Below are 24,237 nucleotides of genomic sequence, written 5' to 3'. Positions count from 1 at the left end.
AAACTGGGGACCTCGAGTCTCCCATGACAGGAGCATCCCATTCCTCTCTTATTCTTGGATAAGGCTGGGCCTACCAAAATTTGCCTGGGGCAGGCAGTCATGGACAGCTTTGATGTCCAGGGCTGAGAGTCTCTGTTCTTGGACCTGAGAGGGACTGAGAGGCCTGGCTTCTGGCCATGTGGATTTGGGTTGGCAGCCTGGGCTACAGAGGACAACCAGGGTGACAGGGTTACTGTGACTGGCACTCACTCGATTCCAGATTTCACACTCATAGGGTCCTGTGTCATTCCTTGTGACATTGAGTAGAGTGAGGTCCTGTTGTTATTGGACAGCTGCAGCCTGGAACTGACTGGGAGGCTCTGACCATTTACCTGCCACAGGTAGGTTGTGCCCTGGGTCTCAGGTTCACAGGTTAAGGCCACAGCATCCTTGTCCTCCATGGGGTTGGAGTTGTTGCTGGTGATGGAGCGCTTGGGCAGCTCCACTGTGCAGATAACAGAGAGAAGATTGCCCTGTGTGGCACCTTTGATTCCCCCATGGGCATCTTTCAGTCAGAGTTGGCCTCTCCCACCTCTCAGCCCACCCAACTCTTTAAAAACCCATGGCAGGTGTGTGTGTCACAAGACAGAGGCATGATGATCTGAGGGCTCAGAGACCATGAGTCTGCCTGCTCTGTCTTAGAGAAGCACAGGCTTTCTCCAGTATAAATTGAGCAGCAGCACTGGGTCTTGGACAAACACAAAAGCAGAAGTCACCGCTCCTGGTGCCTCTCCTGGTCCCTCCCTGACTTGCTGCCTGCCTAGCCCACCTTGGTATCCACACCTGGAATGTGCAGGTGCTGTGCTCCTTCCAGCTTCACAGTCCTACTTTGCCGCCCCCCACCCACCGCCACCCAGTTGTTTTCTCTGTGGCTTCCCTTTCCAAGGGCATCTTAGAGATGGGTGACAATGGGACTTTTCATTGTCCTTAGCCTGGGACTGGATGTTTTAGTAGAACTAACACAGAAGAGACCAGGGGCAAGCCTGGAGGCCAATTCAGTCATCAGGCAGTGGAGCCACTAGGTGGAACAATTTTCACCAAATATTTCATGGTGAATGACTGGAACCAGTGACCTCTGAAGATACAGCAGAGTCTCAAGAACGATCTAGAAAGAGTGAAGGGGACAAGCAAAAGCTGGTGGCTTTGGAGCAGAAACATATTCCCCATCCTGGGTTTTTGATGTTCCCTCTCCCTTTGCAGAGGGCAGTGAAGACCATGTGGATCTTTCTAGAAATACATGTGGATGTTTGTAAATGCAGAACTGACGGGTGGAGACAGGGAACATGAACTGTTGGAAATCTGGTCCTCATGGACCATGTGTGTTTGATGGATATGAGACAGAAATGTGGGAGGAAGTTTTGCAAATATTTTCTCCTGTTGGACATTCTACACTCAGATTTCATGAGTTTGACTACTCTAGGGACCTCATAAAAGTGGATTCCAGAGTGAATCAGAGAGTAGAATGGTGGATGCCAGGAGCTGGGACTGAGGTGAATAGGGAGTTTTTCAATGGATATGCCGTTTTAGTTATGCAGGATGAGGAGGTTCTAGAAATCTGCTGTACAGCTTGGTTCCTATAGTTCATTAAGACTGAGTAGTTCTTATGCATAAGGCTTAAGACCAAATGTGTTTTGGATTTCTAACTTTTTTAGATTTGTGAATATTTGTAGTATGCTTACTGGTTTAGCATCCTGAATCTGAACATTTTAAAATTCAAAGTGTTCCAGTGAGCATTTCTTTGGAGCATTACATCCGCGGCTGATAAATATTGAATTTTGGAGTATTGCAGATTTTTGATTTTTGAATTTGGGGAGCTCCATGTGTAATACTGTAATTTTCCCTTAAAATTTTGTCTGGAGTTTAGAACTCATGTTATGTTCTGACTATAGTAACAAAAAAATTGGAGGAAACATTAAATTTTTTCCATAAGTGGAAATTGTTATTAATAGTGCAAATATCTAAGTTCAATTGCTGGAAGTAGTATTTCTCTAGATACCAAAATAAAGTTAAGATGTGCTGTGAATTCCAGCAGGAAGGCATTATGCTCAAAGGAAGATGCTGAAGGTGGTTTGAAATTAGCAACTCACTGAACAGAGAGAGGCTCATGGGTCCTGTTAGGAGGACAGTACCAGTCAAAGAGGAAGTCATATGTGTTAATTACAATACATAAAGGGAGGAAAGATGCCAAATTAGGAGAAGCAATGTGTGTTATATTAGCAAATTTAGAAAGACCTGCCTATCCCTAATTCCTGTGCAGACTTAGGAAAAATGGGGAGGAGCCTGAAACAGGCATGTGAAATGCTTTCTTCATTTTCCCTAGACCTCAGGAAACACAATTAGAGTTTGATTAATTTCGTTTAAATTGGGCAGAGTCTAAGTGAGATGCCAGTGGCTTGTGCATCTCCCCACCTGAAAGACCCTACCTTATGGCAATGGCATCACAATGAGGACACAGATGTGTGTGAAACAGGCAGTAAACCCATCAGATAGTACCCACCTGGCCACCTCCACCTGGTCCCAATATTCCCATTATGTGTATGTTACAGTCTTTGTAGTTGTCCCACAACTACAAAATATAAAATACACTATTGTCAATACAAAATATTCAATATGAACTTGAATATGTTCTTCCACTTTTTGTCACTCTTTTTAAACTTTACTGTTTCAGTTTTTGAAGTTTCTATTAACACACCATAAAGCTAGAGATTTTTTCCTCAGCTGTGTTAAGCCTACCAGTATACACACTTTCAAAAGCTTATCAAGGGCATTTTTCATTTCTAGCATTTCTCTTGGGTCTTTCTTAGAATATCCATCTCTCTACTTATGTCACCCATCTGTTTCTGCGTAGTGCCTAATGTTGCCTCTTAGTCTGTCTTGTATGGTTTTTTTTGCAAACCAGACATGATGTACTGGGTAAAAGAAACTTGGGTGAGAAGGCATTTAGTGATGCTGTGGTGAGTGAGGCATTCAGTGATGCCATGGAGGGAAGGGTTCTGTGGTATTGGATTAGAGCTGTGGCCTGGGCTGTGAACATCGTAAGTGCCTCTCAGTTTTTTCTTTCCCTTAGGTAGGACATGATGGCTACAGGGGGCTGGAGTTGGATATTTCCCCTTCCCCGGGGCATTTAGGCTCTGATCAAACCCCAGCTGATTAGACTCTGGTAAAATAGTTTCTCTTAAAGGCAGGTCTTGCCCAGAATAGAATTCACTGGCATCTTTCAAAGTGGTTTCTTTCCCCCTTCCCCTGCAGGAAGGATGAGCTGATTCTTACTGGGTATTACTGTAGGAACCTGGTAGGGCTCCAGAAGCTAAGAGTCACAAACATGTCTCCCTAACCCCAGAAGTAATCCATTCCCCTGAGTGTTTAACTCTGGGTCTTGTTCACACTGACCCTCCAGCAATTCATTATTTACAGTTCAGGTTTTTCTGACCCCAGCGATGGTTCCCACTGAGGCTTCTGTGCCAGGGGTTTCTGACCAGGTAAGGCGTGCTGTCTGTCTTTGCCTGTTGGTCTCTTCAATATATGGGTCAGTTAGCACTGAGACCTCACTTCTCTGAGGGATCTAAAAGAGTTGTTGATTTTTGAGTTTGTTCAGCTTTTTACTTGTTGTTAGAACTGAGTGACAAATTTCAAGCTTGCTATAGGCCTGACAGGAAACCAGAAGTCTCCAGGAAGTGACTGGAGGATGTGAGCCTCATAGCTAGCAGGATGAGGATGCAGTCATAAGTGAAATGGGTGAAAGGAGCCCGTGGGCTTTGGGGACTGCAGACCTGTACTCCTGCCTCTGACCCCCCTGCTGAGTCAATGTAGAGAGTGAAATCACCTTTGCAAAGATTAGGACAGTGAGAGCAAGCTAGCATGGCTGATTCCATCTGGCCTCTATCCTGACTGGATGTGTTTGCTCATTCCTGGGAATAAGCCAGGCTAACGCTGGAAGGAATTTAGTTTATAGGTTAATGTTGAAGCAAGGATGATAATAGTCCCTTTCTAAAACTAACTCCCTCCTTGCTCAGGGACTGGCTTTATAAAACTAATGAAAGACCACGAGATTAGGATTACAGGAGCAGCCCAAATTCTGCTAAAATGCAGGCATAGTTTCTGCAATCCCTTACTGCTCAGGACTCATGTGTACAGAGGTCACAAGATTTGTGAATCCCCTAATTGCTCCTATAGATAACATCACTATCGTAGAACCTGAGATTTATCTTTTGAGATGTTTCTCAGACTTTTGCATTCTGGAAACCAGCTGACCTCATCCAGACCCATGACTAATGGCTCAACCAGTCATGTGGCCTCCACTCAGAGGTGGATTCAGAAAATACAGGCCATTTTCCCCATCCTCATGATTTCATACCCGAGCAATCAGCAGTATCCATTCCTTAGACCTCTGCCACTGAAACTATGCTTGAAAAACTATAACCTCTGAGCAACTGAGGAGGCTGATTTGAGTCATAATAACCTCTGTCCTCCTGCTTGGCAAACAGAGTAATTAAAATCTTCCTTTTCTACAAATCACCATCTCAATAAATTGGTTTTGTCTGTGCAGCAGGGCAAGAAGAACCTGTCGGGTGATTATAAGAGTCGCTGGAGGAACCGTTCATCCCTGTCTAGTGGCCTGTTCCACATGTTGGCCTCATAAAGGGAAAGAGCCCTGGATGGGGACTCAATGGAAGCTCATTCTCCTGGTGACCTGGGGACACTGGTTCATGATGGAGTCTAGCAGGGGCCACAGATCCAGCTGAATTTATGTGCCTGTCCTATTTCCTAGGAGCTGAGCCAGGCCACAATGTAAGCAAGAAGGGAACAGAATGGTCAGCCTTTTTAGAGAGAATGTCGGGGGAAGTCCCAAGGGTGGAGGAGGCTGTGCAGGACAGGGCATGGCAGCTAAAATTAAGGAGAAAGAAGATGAGAGGCACAGAGGAGCAGAGAGAACCAGAAACACCCATGTCAGTGAGCAGCGGGGGTTCCAATGACCTTAGTGACTCCAGGGACCAGGTGCACCTAGTGCCCCAGACCAGGACCAGGGAGCCCTGAAAACCCTCCCATGGCCAAGGAACTCCAGAGTCACATGAGGTGAGATGGCTTTAGGGGCAGGGGTTCAGAGAAATGGAACATGGGTCTCAGCCCCTGAGAAACGGGGAATGGGTACGGCCAGCAATTTCTATTATATTAGGATTCTGCATCCAGGATCCAGTCTCTAAAGAGGTTATGGATACTTCATTCAATCCCTCTATCCTTCCTACAAGAACTAGAGTGTGTCTCACATTGGGCCTGTGCTGGCGCAGGGTGTGAATGGGGAGAGAAAGCAAAGTCTTCTCCTTTAGCCTCCCGTGGGAGTGACATGGACACTCTGAAAAACACAGGATTTCGGATTCAGTAAGGGAGATTAGGATCTGAGGAGGAAGTCTGGATATTCCTCGCACTGACTCTGATAGCTAAAGCAGGTGATTTCGTTCTGGGGTACAAACTAATCGGTTGTCCATTTACTCTCACTCCTCTGAGGTTTGGATGCCAAAGAAGAAAGGATGTGAGCCAATGGATGACCGTGGGGGTCCCTGGAAACCAATAAGCCCCCACTTCTGCTGGAGGAGAGGGTCATGTGACTCTGATCTGCCCCTCGTGTTTGTGTGACTCTGGTTCAGTGACTGTGTCTCCCTGTGGCTCAGTTTTCTCTCAGTCAAATAAGCTAAATGGCAAGTGGTCTATGGCTTGTTATGTTTTTGGTGAATGAAATTTAAATCATTCACAGTCATCTGACCTAATGCTTGGCACAGAAGAGGTGTTCATACAAACAGCATTTATTATTATTTGCCTCCATGAGAGGGTACCCATAGGCCTGATCCCTGTGAACAAGGGATGCTAGGAACATCTTCTCTCTTCTGTTTCTGTCCCTGGGGACACTGAACTTTCTATGGAGTCTACTAAGCTTCCCAGGGCAGCTGGCTGATGGACTAAGAAGCTTGTCCCTCTGTCCTCTGTACTCTGAGTCTCAGGTGGAGAAGGCTCTGTCCTTGCCCAGATGAGGCTCTGGGAGCTAAACCATAGCTGGTAGGCAGCTCTAGGAGCCACAGCCCGTGGACAGCTGGCAAATATTTGCTTCCAGTAAGCCTTGCCCAGGAAGCCACAACCCAGGCCTGGCACAGGCTCCCCAGGGTCACCTGGAGTCAGGATCCTGAGACGCAAGTCTGGAGCTGGGGCTTTCAGGGCTGAGCTTCTCTAAGAGAATCCCAGGGTGTCCCTCATGCCAGGCCTTGGCCCAGTTCACCAGGGTCTTTCTCAGAGTCAGGTCCATGGGAGAGGCATGAGGTGCTTGGCTGAGACTGATCTCCTGCTGAGTCTCCACATCAGACTGTCCTTTCTCTACAGTGAATGTCTCCAGGGTCTGGATGCAGGAAAGTAATTCTGATCTGCTGAAGTTTGTCTCCCCTGTATGTGTCCTGCACTAAATGCCCAAACCCTAAAATGAGACATAATGCAGAGGGAAATAAGGCACAGCTCAGGCCTGACAGTCCTGCATGTGCAAGGTAGAACTGAACCCCCAACACCCAGAGGACATGAGGAATCACTCACGGTATATGCTGAACTGTGAGGTTATTTCTTCATTCATAAGATTTAGCTTTATAACTTGAAGGGTGTAAAATCCTGTGTCATTTTGGGTCACATTATGGATCAGCAGGCATGCATAGGAGTTTATCATCTCTTAATCACTGTATGCAGGCCCTGGGGTAGTTACTTAAGTGTCAATTACATATCCTATAATTTGGTCGTTGGTGGCCACTTGGTCCCCTTTGTACCAGTTGTAGCCAAGATAATCCTGGGGCAGATGATAAACAAGTAGAACAACTTCTACTGGGGTCTGTCCTGAGGATTTGGACCTAGTCAAGCCCTTTTGTGTAGAGGAAGCACAGGTAGTGGTCAGATAGCCCATCTGGGAGGATGGTGCTCACACCTAAGAGGGCGGGTGAAGGTGGGTTGTGTTCTAAAAGCTAAGGGAGCTCATGCTTACTCCCCACCCCATGCACACCGGAGAGCTCTGTCCTCCCTCCTGACTTCATGAGGGACAGCAGGGGACAGGTGGACAAATCCCAGATGGCGCCTGTGTGTGACCGTCACATGTGCCCTGAGCCTCCTGGGGTGCAGAGGGCAGGTTACAGGGTGTCTGGTTGATTCCCAGTGGTACTGTGGGCACTCAGGCAGATGCTGTTCTGGAGGCCTGGAATGCCCCAGATAACAGGAAAGATGGAGCAGGGGCGGGCATTTAGGGAGCAGTCACAGAAGGAGTTGATGAGGATGGAAGGAGGTCATGAGGGGAAAGTGCCCAGTGTGGCATCACGTGCACCAGCACTGCCCCAGGAAACATGGGGTGTGGGGGCAGGAATACTATGCAGCCATAAAAAAGAATAAGATCATGTCCTTTGCAGGAACATGGATAGAGCTACAGGATATTAACCTTAGCAAACTAATGTGGGAAAAGAAGCCAAATACTACATGCTCTCACTTATATGTCTGAACTAAATGATGAGAATACATGAACACAAAGGGAAACAACAGACACTGGAGGCTACCAGAGGGTGGAGGGTGAAAGGAGGGAGAGAAGTAGAAAAAAATTACCATTGGTTACTAGGCTTAGTACCTGAGTGATGAAATAATCTGTATATCAAATCCCTGTGACATGGGTTTACCTACATAACAAACCTGCACATGTACCCCTGAACCTAAAATAGAAATTTTTAAATCCCAATGAAATTCAAACATCAATTTAATCTCTAATCCTTCTCCAATTAAATTTTAAAAAATTTTTTTACAAAGGAAACCTTTTTTTCCTTTTTTTTTTGAGATGGAGTCTCACCCACTCCATCACCCAAGCTGAAGTGTAGTGGCACGATCTTGGCTCCCTGCGACCTCTGTCTTCCCGGTTCAAGCAATTCTCCTACCTCAGCCTCCAGAGTAGCTAGGATTACAGGTGTGGACCACCATGCCCATCTAATTTTTATATTTTTTTGTGGAGGCAGGGTACCACCATGTGGGCTAGGCTTGTCTCAAACACCTGACCTCAAGTCATCCACCCACCTCGGCCTCCCAAAGTGCTGGGATTACAGGCGTGAGCCATCATGCCTGCCCTAAAAAAGGAAAACTTTTAACAAGCATACTAAATTGGCTTTTTTTTCTAAAATATAATAATAATAATAATAAAATAAAACTCGTGCTTCACTCCACACCATTATATCTACCAGAATTCAAAGAATGGAAAGTTAGCTGCTTCTAATAGAAATGACCATACAGGATTCAATGAAGAGACAGGGTCTGAAGTGGGCCTTGGAACAAAGAACAACTCAAGAGGCTGAGAAGACAGGCAAGGGTGCTATACTAACAAGGAAAAGAATTGGAAAATGTCTGGACATGATAAAGTAAAATGTGGTCCTTCAATGCAGATCAAAGAAGTAGATTGATCAAGGGGCCATTCTATGAGGGCTTTGAATGGCAAGATAAGGAATGGGAACTTCATCCTATAGATAAGAGAAGTCACTGGAAATCTTTCAAAAGGACACAAATATGATAAACAACATTCCCAGGAAGATTATTCTGACAGTATTAGGCAAGATAACTTGGGAAATGGTCTTCAACTCTGGCAACTTCATGAAAATATCTGGAAGATTTCTTCTCCTTTTTTTCCTTTTTCTTCTTTTTATTTTGAAATATATTCAAACTTTCAAAAATATCCCAAAAATAGTCAGAGTCCTCATATGCTTTTCATTCAACTTCCTCAAATATTAACATTATAGATATCTACCCAGTCATCAAAATCAATAAATGATCTCACACTGCACAGTTAATGAATCTATAGACCTTATTCAAATCTTCCCTATCTTCCCACTAATGTCCTTTTTCTGGACTGTGATCCAATCTAGGATCACAAATTGCATCTCTTTGTTCTGTCCTCTCAGTCCCCTTTAATCTGGGATAGTGCCTGAAAATTTCTTTAGCGTTCATGATCTTAACATTTTTGAAGAGTATTGGCAAGTTATTTTGTAGAATAACCCTCAGTTTAGGCTTTTCTAATTGTTTCTCATAATTAAACTCAGGTTATGCACTTTGGGCAAGAATACCACAGAGGTGATGCTGCGCATTATTCATCCATCATATTAGGATGCCCTAAGATGTCCATATCACTGATTACTGGGGATGTTAATTTTGAGCACTGGGCTAAGGTTGCTCCACTGCAAAATTACTATTTTTCTTGGAAGCATTTTTTAAAAACCAGTGCCCAGGCCATACCACACACCAATCAAATCAGACACTCTTAGGGGAAGTCACATGCATGGGTAGGTTTTAGATGCCTTACAGTGACTCTAACCAGTATCCATGGTTGAAAACCTACAGCTTAGACCGTGAAGATTAGAATCCTGGAAATCAGCTAGGAGGCCATTCCTTAGACCGCTCTTTTTACAAGAACATCCGATTCTAGACAAATAAATACATCTGGACATTGGCATGGACCCACAGTAGAGAAATGGGAAGGTTAAAAATCCCGATGAGGCGGGGCGCAGTGGCTCACGCCTGTAATCCCAGCACTTTGGGAGGCCGAGATGGGCGGATCACGAAGTCAAGAGATCGAGACCATCCTGGCTAACACGGTGAAACCCCGTCTCTACTAAAAATACAAAAAATTAGCCGGGCATGGCAGCATGCGCCTGTAGTCCCAGCTGCTGGGGAGGCTGAGGCAACAGAATGGCGTGAACCCAGGAGGCAGAGCTTGCAGTGAGCCGAGATTGAGCTACTGCACTCCAGCCTGGGCGACAGAGCGAGACTCTGTCTCCAAAAAAAAAAAAAAAAAAAATCCCCTGATAGGGAAAGTAATGAGTGAGTAGACTGCTGTCCCATAAAAAAAGAATGCAGGGCCAGATATAGTGGCTCCAGCTTGTAATCCCAGCATTTTGGCAGGCCAAGGCTGGTGGATCACTTGAGCCCAGGAGTTCAAGACCAGCCTGGGCAATACGGTGAAACTCTATCTCTATAAAAACAAACAAAACACAAAATTATATGGGCATGATAGCACATACTGTGGTCCCAGCTACTCAGAAGTGGGAGTTGGGAGGATCACTTGAGCCTAGGAAATCAAAGCCACAGTAAGCTATAATCACACCACTGCAACTTCAGCCTGGGTGGGAGAGCAAGACCCTGTCTCTGAAAAAATAAATAAAGATAACATTTTAAGATAAGATCTAGTTCAAAAAATGCATCACATTTTATGTTGTTTATATGCTACAATCAGAACAGAACATGGAGGTGTTTGCATATGAATAGCCAAAAGATTATCTACTTTTTATACAGCTGTATCATAATCCATTGTGTAGATATAAAACAACCTGATTAATTAGCATTATACTGGTGAAAAATCTAGGGGCTTCTCAATATTTTGCTGTGAAACCATCACTACAGTGAATAACTATGATTAGGTGTCATTTTTCATTACTGCAAATGTAATAAATTCTTCCCAGTGAAGTTTGGGAGGCAAAAAGAAATATATTTTAAATTTTGACATGCATTTAGAAATTTTACTCCACACGGTGTGTACAAATGTTTATGTTTCCAAGAAAAGTAGGGGAGGGTGCTATCACCTCAGTTGCTCCCACACATTATGTGATCAAACGTCTATTTGGGGACATCTGAGGCTGGGGTTGTATTTTAACATTTGCTGTCCCTGGACCTCAAATTTCATTTCTCCTGTGTATAGGAGGGTGAGCTGTGTTCATATGTCTAAGAGTCATTAAATCAATCTAGGTGTCCATCAAGAGTAGATTAGATAAGGAATCCCTACCTATACACCATGGAATACTGGGCACCCATTAAAAAAAAAAATCATTCCTTTGCAGCAATATGTTCGCAGCTGGAGACCATTATCCTAAGCAAATTAACACAGGAAGAAAAATCTATAAACCATAACCTGATAAGAGGGAGGGATCTAAACATAGGGTATTCAATGACATAAAAAATGGCAACAGGAGAAGCTAGAAACTACTAGACGGGAGGGAAGAAAGCGGGCAAGAAATGAAAAACAAAATGTTCAGTGCTATGCACAATACCTGGATGAGAGCAACATTTGTACCCCAAACCTCAGCATCACACAATATACCCAGGGAACAAACTTGCACATGTACCCTCTGAATCTAAAATAAATGTTGAGACAAAGAAAAGGAAAGTTTTACAACTTTTTGGTCTCAGAGATTTGTGATCAATGTGGTGAACTTGTTTATATGTAATCAACACATCAATTCAGATAGAATTGACATCTTTAGAATATTTATTTTTCTGATGCATAAATATGGTATAGTTCTCCATTTAGTTAGGCCTTCTTTAATGTTTCTTGATTGTTATAATTTTGTCTGAAGAGATTGTATGCATTTTGGTCTTTGGTTGAATTGACTCCTAAATATTTTATATTCTCTGGCACTATTATGTTCTTTTTAATTACATTATAGTTGTTTGCTGTTAAGTTAATATATTTTAGTCTATTCTTATACTACTCAGCTCCCTAAACTCTCTTATTATTTCTAATTATTTCCATTAGATTCTTTTGAATCTTTCTATATAAACAATGTTATTCTTTGAAATTAACGATGGTTTTATTTCTAGTTTTTTAATCCTCATACCACTAATTTATCTTTCATTTCTTATTGCTTTAGGCTAGGAACTCTAATATGTTAAATAAACATCATGATCTTGAAAACAGTGAGCGTTAACATTTCTTCTGTGAACTGATTTTCAAATATTTGCCCTCTGCTATGCTTTGGTCTTGTTAATTTTGTGTATTCTTTATATAGTAGCACCTTATCTCATTGTTTATTATAATTGCAAATATTTTAAGATAGTATTTGTTTTTCTTAAAGAGAACTTTTTGATATGAAGACTCTTTTTGAAATTTTCATGGGTATCAATCTTTTCTTCCTTGGCTATACAATAATAAAGTCCTTCCCCACTTTGAGGTGCTTTGGTGGCTTTGATTTGACATTTAATTTTTATTCATTTGGAACATGTCCAGGAATACATTGTTCTGTTCAAGACCATTGCTAATTATCCACCTAACACTCTGAATGTCCATGTTGTCCACAATAAGTCACTTTAAAGACTTTGGCAATACTCGAGGAACATGCCTAATCTCTACAAATGATACACATTTCAACCACACAATCAACAGGCAATGACAATGGCACATTACAGCCAACTACCCTGCACCACAGATGTTCTCTTCAAGTCCACAAGGAACATTTATGAAGACTGGGCTTACTCATATATTAGCAGATATTATTGAATAATTTTTACTCAAGCACCTATTTTGTATACAGTTTGATCTAGATGTAATCTCTGTAACATAAATTTTAGAAATTAGAAAAATTAGACATCTAGGGATTTTCAAAGCACAGGTCAATCAAGACACAGTGATGAACATATTAAGTACCTGGTACTTGATTAACAGCTACATCTACCAAAAGCCATAAGATGCAGCCACAGTGATGCCCCAGGGAATTCACAACCCAAAATGCTTCTACTGAAAACATTGATTAAAAATGAGTTAATCGTCCAAATAAGAAGGGAGAGAAAAACAAAGCAAGTAGAATAAAAGTGTAAGAAACTTAAAAGTAGAAAATAATAAACTAGAAGACAAATTTAAAAATGCAAAGCATCCATAAACTCAAAAATAATGTTGCTAAAAAAGTTGATAAAAGGTTATTTAAACTTCTGGACTAATTCATCAGCAAAGCAATAGAAGAAGAAGAAATAAACTGCATTAGCAGTGAGAAAGAATGGGTGTAAACGCAGCTGTGGCAGGGTTGAAAGCTCCTATTTAATAAATGGTATTGGGAAAACTGGCTAGCCATATGCAGAAAACTGAAACTGGACCCCTCCCTTACATCTTACACAAAAATTAACTCAAGATGGATTAAAGAGTTAAACGTAAGACCTAAAACCATAAAAACCCAAGAAGAAAACCTAGGCAATACCATTCAGGACATAGGCATGGGCAAAGACTTCGTGACTAAATCACCAAAAGCAATGGCAACAAAAGCCAAAATTGACCAATTGGATCTAATTAAACTAAAGAGCTTCTGCACAGCAAAAGAAACTATCATCAGAGTGAAGAGGCAACCTACAGAATCGGAGAAAAGTTTTGCAATCTATCCATCTGACAAAGGGCTAATATCCAGAATCTACACAGAACTTAAATTTACAAGAAAAAATCAAACATCCCCATCAAAAAGTGGGCAAAGAATATGAACAGACACTTCTAAAAAGAAGACATTTATGCAGCCAACAAACATATGAAAAAAAGCCCATCATCACTGGTCATTAGAGGAATGTAAATCAAAACCACAATGAGATACCATTTCACACCAATTAGAATGGTAATCATTAAAAAGTCAGGAAACAAGAGATGCTGGAGAGGATGTGGAGAAATAGGAATGCTTTTACACTGTTGGTAGGAGGGTAAATTAGCTCAACCATTGTGGAAGACAGTGTGGTGATTCCTCAAGGATCTAGAACCAGAAATACCATTTGACCCAGCAATCCCATTACTGGGTATATACCCAAAGGATTATAAATCATTCTACTATAAAGACACATGCACACATATGTTTATTGCTGCACTGTTCACAATACCAAAGACTTAAAACCAACCCAAATGCCCATCAATGATAGACTGGATAAAAAAAATGTGGCACATATACACCATGAAATACTATGCAGCCATAAAAAAAGATGAGTTCATGTCCTTTGAAGAGACATGGATGAAGCTGGAAACCATCATTCTCAGCAAACTAACACTGGAACAGAAAACCTATCACCGCATGTTCTCACTCATAAGCGGGAGTTGAACAATGAGAACACATGGACACGGGGAGGAGAACATCATGCAATGAAAAAGTAAAACTGCATGCCCTACTTGGGAACAGAGAGGGAAAATCCACAAATGAAATATGACCCAAAAAAAGTCAGGATTTACCACATTGAGTTGTTCCCCAAAAATGAAAGGTGAGTTTAACACCCAAAAGTCAACAATTGCCTTTACTTCATCAACAGATTAACTAGAAAAAAAATTATTAGCAGAACAGAAGCAAAATGACCTTGCATGAAATTCCACGTCATTCCATCCTGATGCAGACAGTGCAGACACGAACGGCAAATGATGAAAGGAGGTCCCTTTTTTCAGGCCCTGCGAGGAACCTGCACCTGGTGGCTGCCACATTCCTCCTGATTCTTCTAGGCAACGGCCCTCCTTGAAATCCCTGGGAGGACTCGTGCTCCACTGGGAAAGGCCCCATCTGGAAAGCTCCACAGCAGCCCTGCCAAAGCCCTCAGGCACAGATCCTGAGTGACAGGACCTTTAGGGACACAGACAAATGGACATGTCCCCAGTGCCCACACTAGGCAGGGGCATCTGGACCGAGTGTGCAGATCCCTCACCTGGACCCAGCCTCTCCCCAGTTACTTGGGCCTTGGGGTGGCTTCAGGTCTCCAGTCCATGCCACCAAAATTTCCAGAGTGACGGTCCTCCGTGGGGTCCATGATGCCTGTCCAAGTGCTGCCGCCTGAGCAAATCTAAAGAATCTGGAGGGCTTGAATTGTGACAGTAAAAGCAGCCGTATTTGTCTCAAAATTGAAAGGGAGGGCATGAGCTCCAGGAAGGGTGAGGGTGCCCTCTAGTGGTCCCCTCCTGGTAAACAAAAAGGGGCCAAGAGAGTTGAGAGATCAGGGCTGGCCTTGGACTAAGTGTGAGTTCAGGTGGAGGGAACCAGGTGCAAGGAGGTGGCTGAGATGGGAAAGCAGTCCAGAAAGACGAAAGGAGCAGGTCTGAGGAAGACCCAGGGAAGCTGAAGAAGGGCAGAGCAGGGTTCTGCACTCCTCAGCACTGACACTGGGGTGGTCATGCTAATGGGGCTCTGTGAGCAGCAGGGTGTTCAGCACCCTCTGGGAACTCTACCCACTCAATGTCACAGGACTCCCTCCCCCATTTCTGTCAACCAACAATTTCTCCAGACTTTGCCAAATGCCCCCCTCGGAGGGCAAAATTAGCCCTGACAGAATCATAGATCTACACTAACCTTTCAAAGCAACTCACCACTAAAATCCTTCATCTCTTGGTGAAAGAATTGTGAGTATGTGAGGGGTACAACTGACATCTTCAATATCTGTTGAAATGAATTTTACTTAATCTGCAATTTGATGTCACGGGAGAAGGCATGTTTAGATGCCACATTGCTGCCTGTACCTTACAGCAGGAAGGGTATGGGTTTTCCAATCGTCTGTAACCACGAACCAGAATGACACCCACTGACTTACATTACAAAATGGGATATGGAGAATTCTGTAGATATGGGATGGGAGAAATAAAGCATGAAACCACACCACAAGACACCAAACAGTCCATTCTGATGTTCTCAACATCTTAGGGCCATCTTAGCTATCTATGAATGAAAAGTCAATTCTCTCATTAAGAAAAAATACCTTATGCAGAATAAATTTATAGCATAGGAATTTCTGTACATTTTCAAAATTGTCTACTGTTGGATCATTCCTTAAATACGAATCCATCCCAAAATTCCACCCCATCTGCCCTCTCAGGTGTGAGCAGTGACCCCCACATGGGGTCTGCAGCCACTGCCTGTTCTTCCTCTACACAGAGGGCCTTAACAAGGTCGAAACCCTCAGGACAGACCCCAGGGAATGTCAGCACAGGAAGGGCTGAGCCCATCCTGGCCACAGAGTAAGTCAGATTGAATGTCTTCAGCTCTGAGCCCCTGCTCTGTCCCATGTTCCCTCTCCTGGGACTCAGCCATGCCCTGTGAAGTCCCTGGGCAGCCCCCCACTCCCTGCTGCATCAGCCTTGGGGAAGGTAAAGTGACCACAGGACAGTCAGCTGGGCAGATGACGGGACACCAAAGATGGTCAGAGAAACCATGGACAGGCCTCAGCCCCAGCTCAACAACCAGAACCCAGGGTGAAAGAGAGTGGCTGAGACCAGTTCCTGGGACCACAAGGCCCACAGCCCCCACTGACCAACCAGCAGAGGCCTCTCTCCCCAGAAGACATGAGAGATTCATCCTGCACTCCTCCAGGAAGGACAGTCCCTTCTGGGACACCCGGGTCATTGAATGTCCATCCTTGGAAACTGTAGCCAATATTGACACAATGAGAAAAAGTGTCCCTCTCACCAGCCAGCACTTAGCTCACCCAAAGCACAGTGAGGGTAGATCCCTGTGACAGGGCCCTGGTGCAGTCCAAGCCCCTGCTCTGAAGGGAAGAGCCAAATGGGGATGGAAGAGGGTAGAAGGGGTAACTGTGCACTCTGACCTGGAGCCATAAACACGGCTGGATGCTGAGAACCCAGGACAGGGCTCACCCAACCTACAGGGTGTCTGTGTGACTGTGTGTATCTGTGTGTCTCTGTGTGTGTGTGTCTATGTGTCTGCACATAGCATGTGTAGAGGCTGGGTGAGAGAATCACTGCTGAAGGAGGCAGAGGCCTCAGCAATTCCCAGGGGCCTGAAACACAGACAGAAGGGAAAGGGAAAGGAGGGACAAGGAGGCAGGACTGAGAGGGGAGGGGACAGAGAGATGTCCTGGGCACAGACCCCGCCCATGAGCCTGAGAAGTGCTCCTGCCCCGGGAAGAGGCTCAGCACAGAAGGAGGAAGCACAGCACAGCCGACAGCCATGCTCAGAAAGTTTCTGGATTCCAGGCTCATCTCCACAGAAGAGAACACGCAGGCAGCACAGGCCATGAGGCCCCTTTCAGCCCCTCCCTGCACACAGCACATCACCTGGCAGGGGCTCCTGCTCACAGTTGAGGAGAGAATTTCCTGGGAGTGAACACAAGGAGGAAGCACAGTGACTGGCTAGGGTCTCCTTGGGAGGACGGGGCTCTGAGTGGGGACTGAGGGCTTCTGTTGGAGCCTGGATAGGGGAGAGGACACCAGAGAGGGACAGGGGTCACAACAGGAAAATCATATAGAACTGGAATTAGTAAGAGGCAGGAAAATCTTAAGTATTCTGTTTTCCTGGTTAATCATCACTGGCCACTACATTTTGAAAAATGATAATAATAACTATATCAGATGACACTTCAAATAAAAACATAACCAGGGCATGAAACATTATCCTCAGCCTCCAACCTCAGAAATTGGTCCAGGACATGGAGGACCTTGGGAACGCTCATGAGCTCATCCACAGGAGTCTGCAGCCTGTCCCAGGCACTGAGGTGCACCCAAGATCACACAAGACCCTGCCCTCACAGAGCTCATGCTTTCATGGGAAGAAGACAGACACACAAAGAGATCTAGAATGTGAGGTCAGGTATTGACAGGAGTTGTGGAGTAAACAGAACAGGGAAAGGTCAGCAAGGGAAGACTCAAGGTCTCTAGAGGAGGTGTCAGGAGAGGGGTCTCCCAAGGATGCCCTGATGTGAGCAGGACCTGAGGGCAGTGGGGAGGGGGCCATGCAGACCCCTGGGGAAGAGGATTCCAAACAGGAAAATGCCAAAGTCAGAGACGTTGAAGGAATGGGGATCACGCTGCTAACCTTGACTCAGCAGGACACACACACACACTCAAAGGCTGAGGGGTGAAGAGACCTTCTCAGGACCCAGGGCCCCATCTTTTCCCCCCAATACATATGTCCCAATGTTGGCTGATGCTCTCTCCCTCTCCTAGCCTCACTTTTAACCTTCTGGAACCCGCCCACCACTGCTCAAGTTACAGTTGAAGTTCTGCCATCCAATGCTGTAGAGAAGAAGGAGGTTGTTCTACTTGTCTACAATCTGCCCCAGGATATACTTGGCCACAACTGGTACAAAGGGGAAACAATAGATGCCGACCACTGAATTGCAGGATATGTAATACACAATGAAGTAACTATCCCAGGGCCTGCATACAGTGGCCAAGAGACAGTATACCCCAATGCATGCCTGGAGATCTGGAACATCGCCCTGAATGACTCAGGATCCTACACCCTACAAATTTTAAAGGCAGATCTTACGACTGAAAAGGTAACTGCACAGATCAGCATACACCGTGAGTGATTCCTCATGACTTCTGGGTGTCCGGGGTCAGTTCTACTTCAAACACTCAGAACTGTTAGACCTGGACTGTGCCTGTGTACCCCTCTGCATTATGTCCCATTTTAGGGTTTGAGCATTTAGTGCAGGACACACACAGGGGAGACAAACATCTGCAGATCAAAATTGTTTTCCCAAATCCAGACCCTGCAGACATTCACTGCAGAGGAAGGACAGTCTGATGGGAGGGACACAGAAGGTGGAGGTCAGTCTCAGCCAAGCACTCCGTGCCTTCCCCATGGACATGACCCTGAGAAATTCCCTGGAGAACTTGGTCAGGGCCTAGCCTGAGGGGCCCTCTGGGATTCTCTTAGAGAAGTTCAACCCTGGAAGCCTCAGCCCCAGAACCTGGTCCCAGAATCCTGACTTCACGTGACCCTGGGGAATGTGTGCCAGGGTTAGGTTGTGGCCTCCTGGGCAGGGCTGACCGGGAGCAAAGGTTTACCAGCTGTACAAGGGCCATGGTTCCTGGAGCTGTTTAATAGCCAGGGCTCAGCACCCAGAGCCTCATCTGGGCATGGACAGAGCTTAGTCCTTCACTTGAGACTCACAGTGGAGAGGACAGATGGACAAGCTTCTTAGGCCATCAGCCAACTGCCCTGGGAGACTTAAGAGACTCCGTAGATAATTCAATGTCTTCAGGGGCAGAAACAGAAGAGAGAAGATGTTCCTGGTAGCATCTTGTTCATCATGGATCAGGCCTAGATATGCTCTTTCATGTAGGCAAATAATAATAAACATTGTTTGTGTGAACACGTCCTCTGTGCCAAGCATTAGGTCAGGTGACTGTGAATAATTTAAACTTCATTCACAGACAACGTGACAAGCCACAGACCATTTGCCATTTAGCTTATTTGACTGAGAGAAAACTGAGACCCGGGGAGGCATAGTCACTGAACCAGAGTCACACAAACACAAGGGGCAGATCAGAGTCACTAGAGGTCTGGGTGCAGCCACAGCCCCATCCTCTCCTCCACCAGAAGTGGGGATTTTGGGGTTCCAGGGACCCCACAGTCATCCATTGGCTCAAATCCTTTCTTCTTACTTATCTAGACCTCAGAGGAGTGAGAGCAAATGGACAACTGGTAAGTTTTTACTCCAGAACTAAATTGCCTGCCTCAACAATCAAAGTCAGAGCAAGGAATGTCCAGTCCTCGCCGTCAGATCCTAATGCCCCTCACTGGACCTGAAATCTTGTATACTGATGTGTTGGTGTCACTCCCATGGGAGGATAAAAGAGAGGACATTGCTTTCTCTCCCCACTGGCACCCTGCAGCCGCACAGGCCCAATGTAACATACACACTCAGTAGCTTTCTCGTGAAGGAGGAAGGGAATGAATGAAGGAATGAATAATCTATAACCTCTTTAAATACCTGATTCTGGATACAGGATCCTAGGAGTTTCTGTCCACACTGGTTTTCTGTCCCTCAGGGCCTGAGACCCATGTTCTATCCCTATGAACCCCTACCCCTAAAGCCACCCCATCTCATGTGACACTGAGGCTCCCTGGGCATGGAAGGGTTTCCAGGGCTCCCTGGTCCTGGACTAAGGAAGTGGGGGCCCCTGGACCCTGAGGTCTCTTAGGTCACTGTAGCCCCCACTGTTCACTGCCATGGGTGTCTCTGTTCCTCCAGGTCCCTCATTTTCCTCCCCCTTCATTCCAGCTAGGATACCCCACCCTGCACAGCTTCCCCCACACATAGGCCTTCCCCAGACACTCCCTCTAACAAGGCTGACTGTTCTGTTCCCTTCCTATTCACACTGTGGCCTGGCCCACCTCCTGGACAATAGGAAAGGCACAGAAATCAGCCAGAGCAGTCACCTCTGCCAGGCTCCATCATGAGCCAATGTCCCCAGGTCCCCAGGAGAACAAGCTTCCACTGTGTCCCCATCCAGGGATCTCTTCCTCCAGGAGCCAAAACATGAAACAGGCCACTGGAAAGAAATGAGCAACTCCTCAATCCACTCTTATAATCACCTGATGGGTTCCTCTTGCACCCTGCACAGACAAAACCAATTTACTGAGATGGCGACTTGCAGTTACAAAAGATTTTAGTTAGGCCAAGACTGTCAAACAGGAGGACAGAAGTTTATTATTGTACAAATTAGCCTCCCTAGAGGCTCAGAAATTAGAGGTTTTCAAGGATAGTTTCAGCTGCAGAGGTCTAAGGAATGAGTACTGCTGACTGGCTGGGGATGAAATCATGCAGGTGGGGAAAATTATCTGTGTTAAATCTGCCTCTGGATGGAAGCCACATGAATGGATGAATCATTAATCATGGGTCTGGATGAGTTCTGCTGGTTGCCAAAACGCAAAAGTCTGAGGAACATCTTAAAAGACCAATCTCGAGTTCTACAATAGTGATGTTATCTATAGGAGCAATTAGGGAAGTCACAAATCTGGTGACCTCTGTACACGAGTCCTGAGCAGTAAGGGATTGCAGAAACTATGCCTACATTTTAGCAAAATTTGGGCCCCTCCAATAACCTTAATCTCGTGGTCTTTTTTTTTAATTATACTTTAAGTTTTAGGGTACATGTGCACAACATGCAGGTTTGTTACATATGTATACATGTCCCATGTTGGTGTGCTGCACTCATTAACTCGTCATTTACATTAGGTATATCTCCTAATGCTATCCTTCCCCCCTCCCCCACCCCACAACAGGCCCCAGTGTGTGATGTTCCCCTTCCTGTGTCCAAGTGTTCTCATTGTTCAATTCCCACCTATGAGTGAGAACATGCGGTGTTTGGTTTTTTGTCCTTGTGATAGTTTGCTGAGAATGATGGTTTCCAGCTTCATCCATGTCCCTACAAAGAACGTGAAGTCATCATTTTTCATGGCTGCATAGTATTCCATCTTTCATATTTTTAATAGAGACGGGGATTCATCATGTTGCCCAGGCTGGTCTGCACCACCTAGGCTCAAATCCTGCCTCAGCCTCCCAAAGTGCTGGGATTACAGGCATGAGCCACAATGCCCAGCCACCCATCTTAAAATCTTACTTAATAATTAAAATATTTGCACACATGCAAACACATGCACACTCGTGTGCATACTCACAAAAAGCAGATGATTTGAGATGACCGTGAATATCTCTACAGAGAAAAAAAGATAAATCTATATCTCTAATTCACATGACATGATAATCTTTTAACAACAGATAAAATTCATTGACATTGAGAATGTCTGTTCTACAAAAGGTTCCCAATTTTCTCTCTCTCCTGCATACACAAGACATACAGAGACAGACATGTGTATCTATCTATATGACAAAGAAGCCATACCCAAGATACATAACAAAATAACAATAAGAGAAAGATTGACAACACAATGTTTTTAAATGGCAGAAAACTCTAAGAGGCACCAGATGGTAGAACATGTGTAATAGCCCATGAGGACATGAAAAGATGCATTTGCGCTATTGTTTATTTAGGAAAGGTATATTAAAACCATTATGAAATCTCATCCCAACAACATAAGAAAGGCTAAAATTCAATAGACTGCCAATACCAAGAGTTGAAACAACTGGACACAGAGATGTTGCTGGTGGGAATTTAGATGTGATCAACTCTCTAACAGGAAAATTACAATGTGTAGCTATCTTAGAAGTTCCAGCATATACAATGGTCTCTACACTCAAGGAAATGAGTAAGGCCACCAAAATATATGTGTAGAAACGTCCACATCAGCATGATTCAGAAGACCCAAATAGTGTCGCAGTCCAAATATGCAACAACACAGGGGATAAAACAGTGGTGTATTCAAACTAAGGGATAATTTACAACATGAAAATAAATGGATCCCTGCTACATACAACACGGATGATCTCACACAGCGAGTTGCAAGAAAGGAGCCAATGCAGAAGGGAAAATGAAGCCCGCTTCTACAGCTATAAAGTTCCCAAGAGGCAAAACCCATCTCTGGTGATAGAGATCAGAATGACAGTGACCTGGTGCTTGCAATGGCTGGGAGGGGCGCAGGAGTGTCGCTTGGTGCAGACAATGTGCTCTGTCTTGATCTGGACAGGGCTGTCATTGGCACACACAAACATACAGACATTATGCTATGTCCATGTTACTTCACCAAACAAGAAGTAAAAAATCTCTTCAGTTTAAATTTTTAAAATCCACAAAACAATCAAAGACCAGCTCCTATCAACCTTACACAACACTTCCAGAGAAAAAGAAAATAAACAATACTCATTAACTCATTTTTGTGGAAGTAGAACCTTCTTATCAAAGGCAAACCAGGAAACAATGAAAAAGTAAAATTGCAGGCCCTACTCAGAAACAAAGAGGGAAAATCCACAAATGAAGTACGACCAAAATGAGTCAGAATTTACTACGTTGAGTTGCTTCCCCAGAAATGCAAGGTTTAATGTAGCGTTTTAACATCGTGTTAAAATGCCACACTTTAACATAGCAACGTTAACAATTGTTTTTACTACATCAACAGATTAGCTAGAAACAAAATTATTATTAGCAGAACAGAAGCAAAATGGCCTTGCATGAAATTCCACATCATTCCATCATGATGGAGACAGTACAAACACTCTGGGCAAATGATGAAAAGAGGTCCCTCTTTTCAGGCCCTGGGGGGAAACTACACCCCGGTGGCTGTCACGTCCCTCCTGATTCTTCCTGGTGAAGGCCCTCCTTGAAATCTCTGGGAGGACTCGTGCCCCACTGGGAAAGGCTCCATCTGGAAGTTTACACAGCAGCCCAGCCAAGGCCCTCAGGCACAAATCCTGAGTGACAGAGCCTTTAGGGACACAGGCGCATGGCCATGTCCCCAGCACCCACACAGGGCAGGAGTGTCCGGACCCTGAGTGTGCCGCCCCGTGCATGGACCCAGCCCCTCCCCAGTGACTTGGGCCCTGGGGTGGCTCCGGGTCCCCAGTCCATGCACAAAAATCTCCAGAGTCAGGCTCCTCCCTGGGGTTCCTGATGCCTGTCCAAGAGCTGCCCCGAGGGCAAACCTAAAGACTGTTGAGGGCTGGGATTGGGCCAGCCACGCTCGTCTTAGAAAGGAAAGGTAGAGCCTGAGTGCCGGGAAGGGCGAGTGCGCCCTCTAGTGGGCACCTCCTGCTAAGGAGCAAAATGAAGCCAGGAGAGTTCAGATATCAGGGCTGGCCTTGGACTAAGAGCAAGTTCAGGTGGAGGGGACTGTTGGGCAACGACGAAACTAAGGTGAAGGAGTGGTCGGGAGAGAGGGGAGGAGCAGGTGAGAGGAAGCCCCAGGGAAGCTGAGGAAGGGCACCGCAGGGCTCTCCACTCCTCAGCGTTGACATTTGGGGTGGTCATGCTGGTGGGGCTGTCTGTGAGCTCTAGGATGTTCAGCACCATTTGGGGGCTCTCCCCCAGCTCTGACAACCAACAATGTCTCCGGACATTGCCAGATGCCCCCTGGAGGGCAAAATTTCCCCTGTCCGAACCACTGATCTACCTTAATATCTACAAACAAGTCACCAGTAAAATCTTTCATCTCTTGGTAGAAGAATTGTGAGTGTGAGAGTAAAACTGACATCTTCAATGTCTGTTGAAATGACTTTGACTTAATCAGAAACTTGATGTCTCAGGAGAAGATACGTTTAGAGGTGATGCCACATGACTACCTGTACCTCACAGCAGGAAGGGTGAGGCTTTTCCAAGGGTCTGTAACCACAAATCAAAAGGGTCTACAGTCCACCTCACTCATGCCTGTAATCCCAGCACTTTGAGAGCCCAAGGCAGACGGATCACGAGGTCAGGAGTTCGAGATCAGCCTGATCAATATGGTGAAACCCTGTCTCTACTAAAAATACAAAAATTAGCTGCGCTTGGTGGTGTACGCCTGTAATCCCAGCTACTCAGGAGGCTGAGGCAGGACAATCGCTTGAACCCGGGAGGTGGAGGTTGCAGTGAGCCGAGATCATGCCACTGCACTCCAGCCTGGGTGACAGATTGAGACTCCATCTCAAAAAAAAATCAATTCTCTCCTTAAGAAGAAATATCTTATGAAGAAAAAATTCATAGCAAAGGAATTTCTATATATTTTCAAAATTGCATACTGTTAGATTATTCCTTAAATATGAATCCATCCC

General features: G+C 45.0%; 1 protein-coding gene and 1 pseudogene across 1 annotated transcript in view; one reads left to right on the top strand and one right to left on the bottom strand.

Moving 5' to 3' along the window:
- The window catches only part of LOC100604542 (carcinoembryonic antigen-related cell adhesion molecule 8), a 108,577-nt gene that overhangs the window by 58,690 nt on the left and 25,650 nt on the right, over positions 1–24,237 (top strand). The window lies entirely within an intron of this gene.
- Positions 49–14,604, bottom strand: LOC115830831 (annotated as a pseudogene).

Source organism: Nomascus leucogenys, chromosome 17 (assembly GCF_006542625.1).
Source record: "Nomascus leucogenys isolate Asia chromosome 17, Asia_NLE_v1, whole genome shotgun sequence".
Taxonomy (NCBI): Eukaryota; Metazoa; Chordata; class Mammalia; order Primates; family Hylobatidae; genus Nomascus; species Nomascus leucogenys.
The sequence above is the reverse complement of the archived record's forward strand: the minus strand, read 5'-3'. Positions and strand labels throughout refer to the sequence as shown.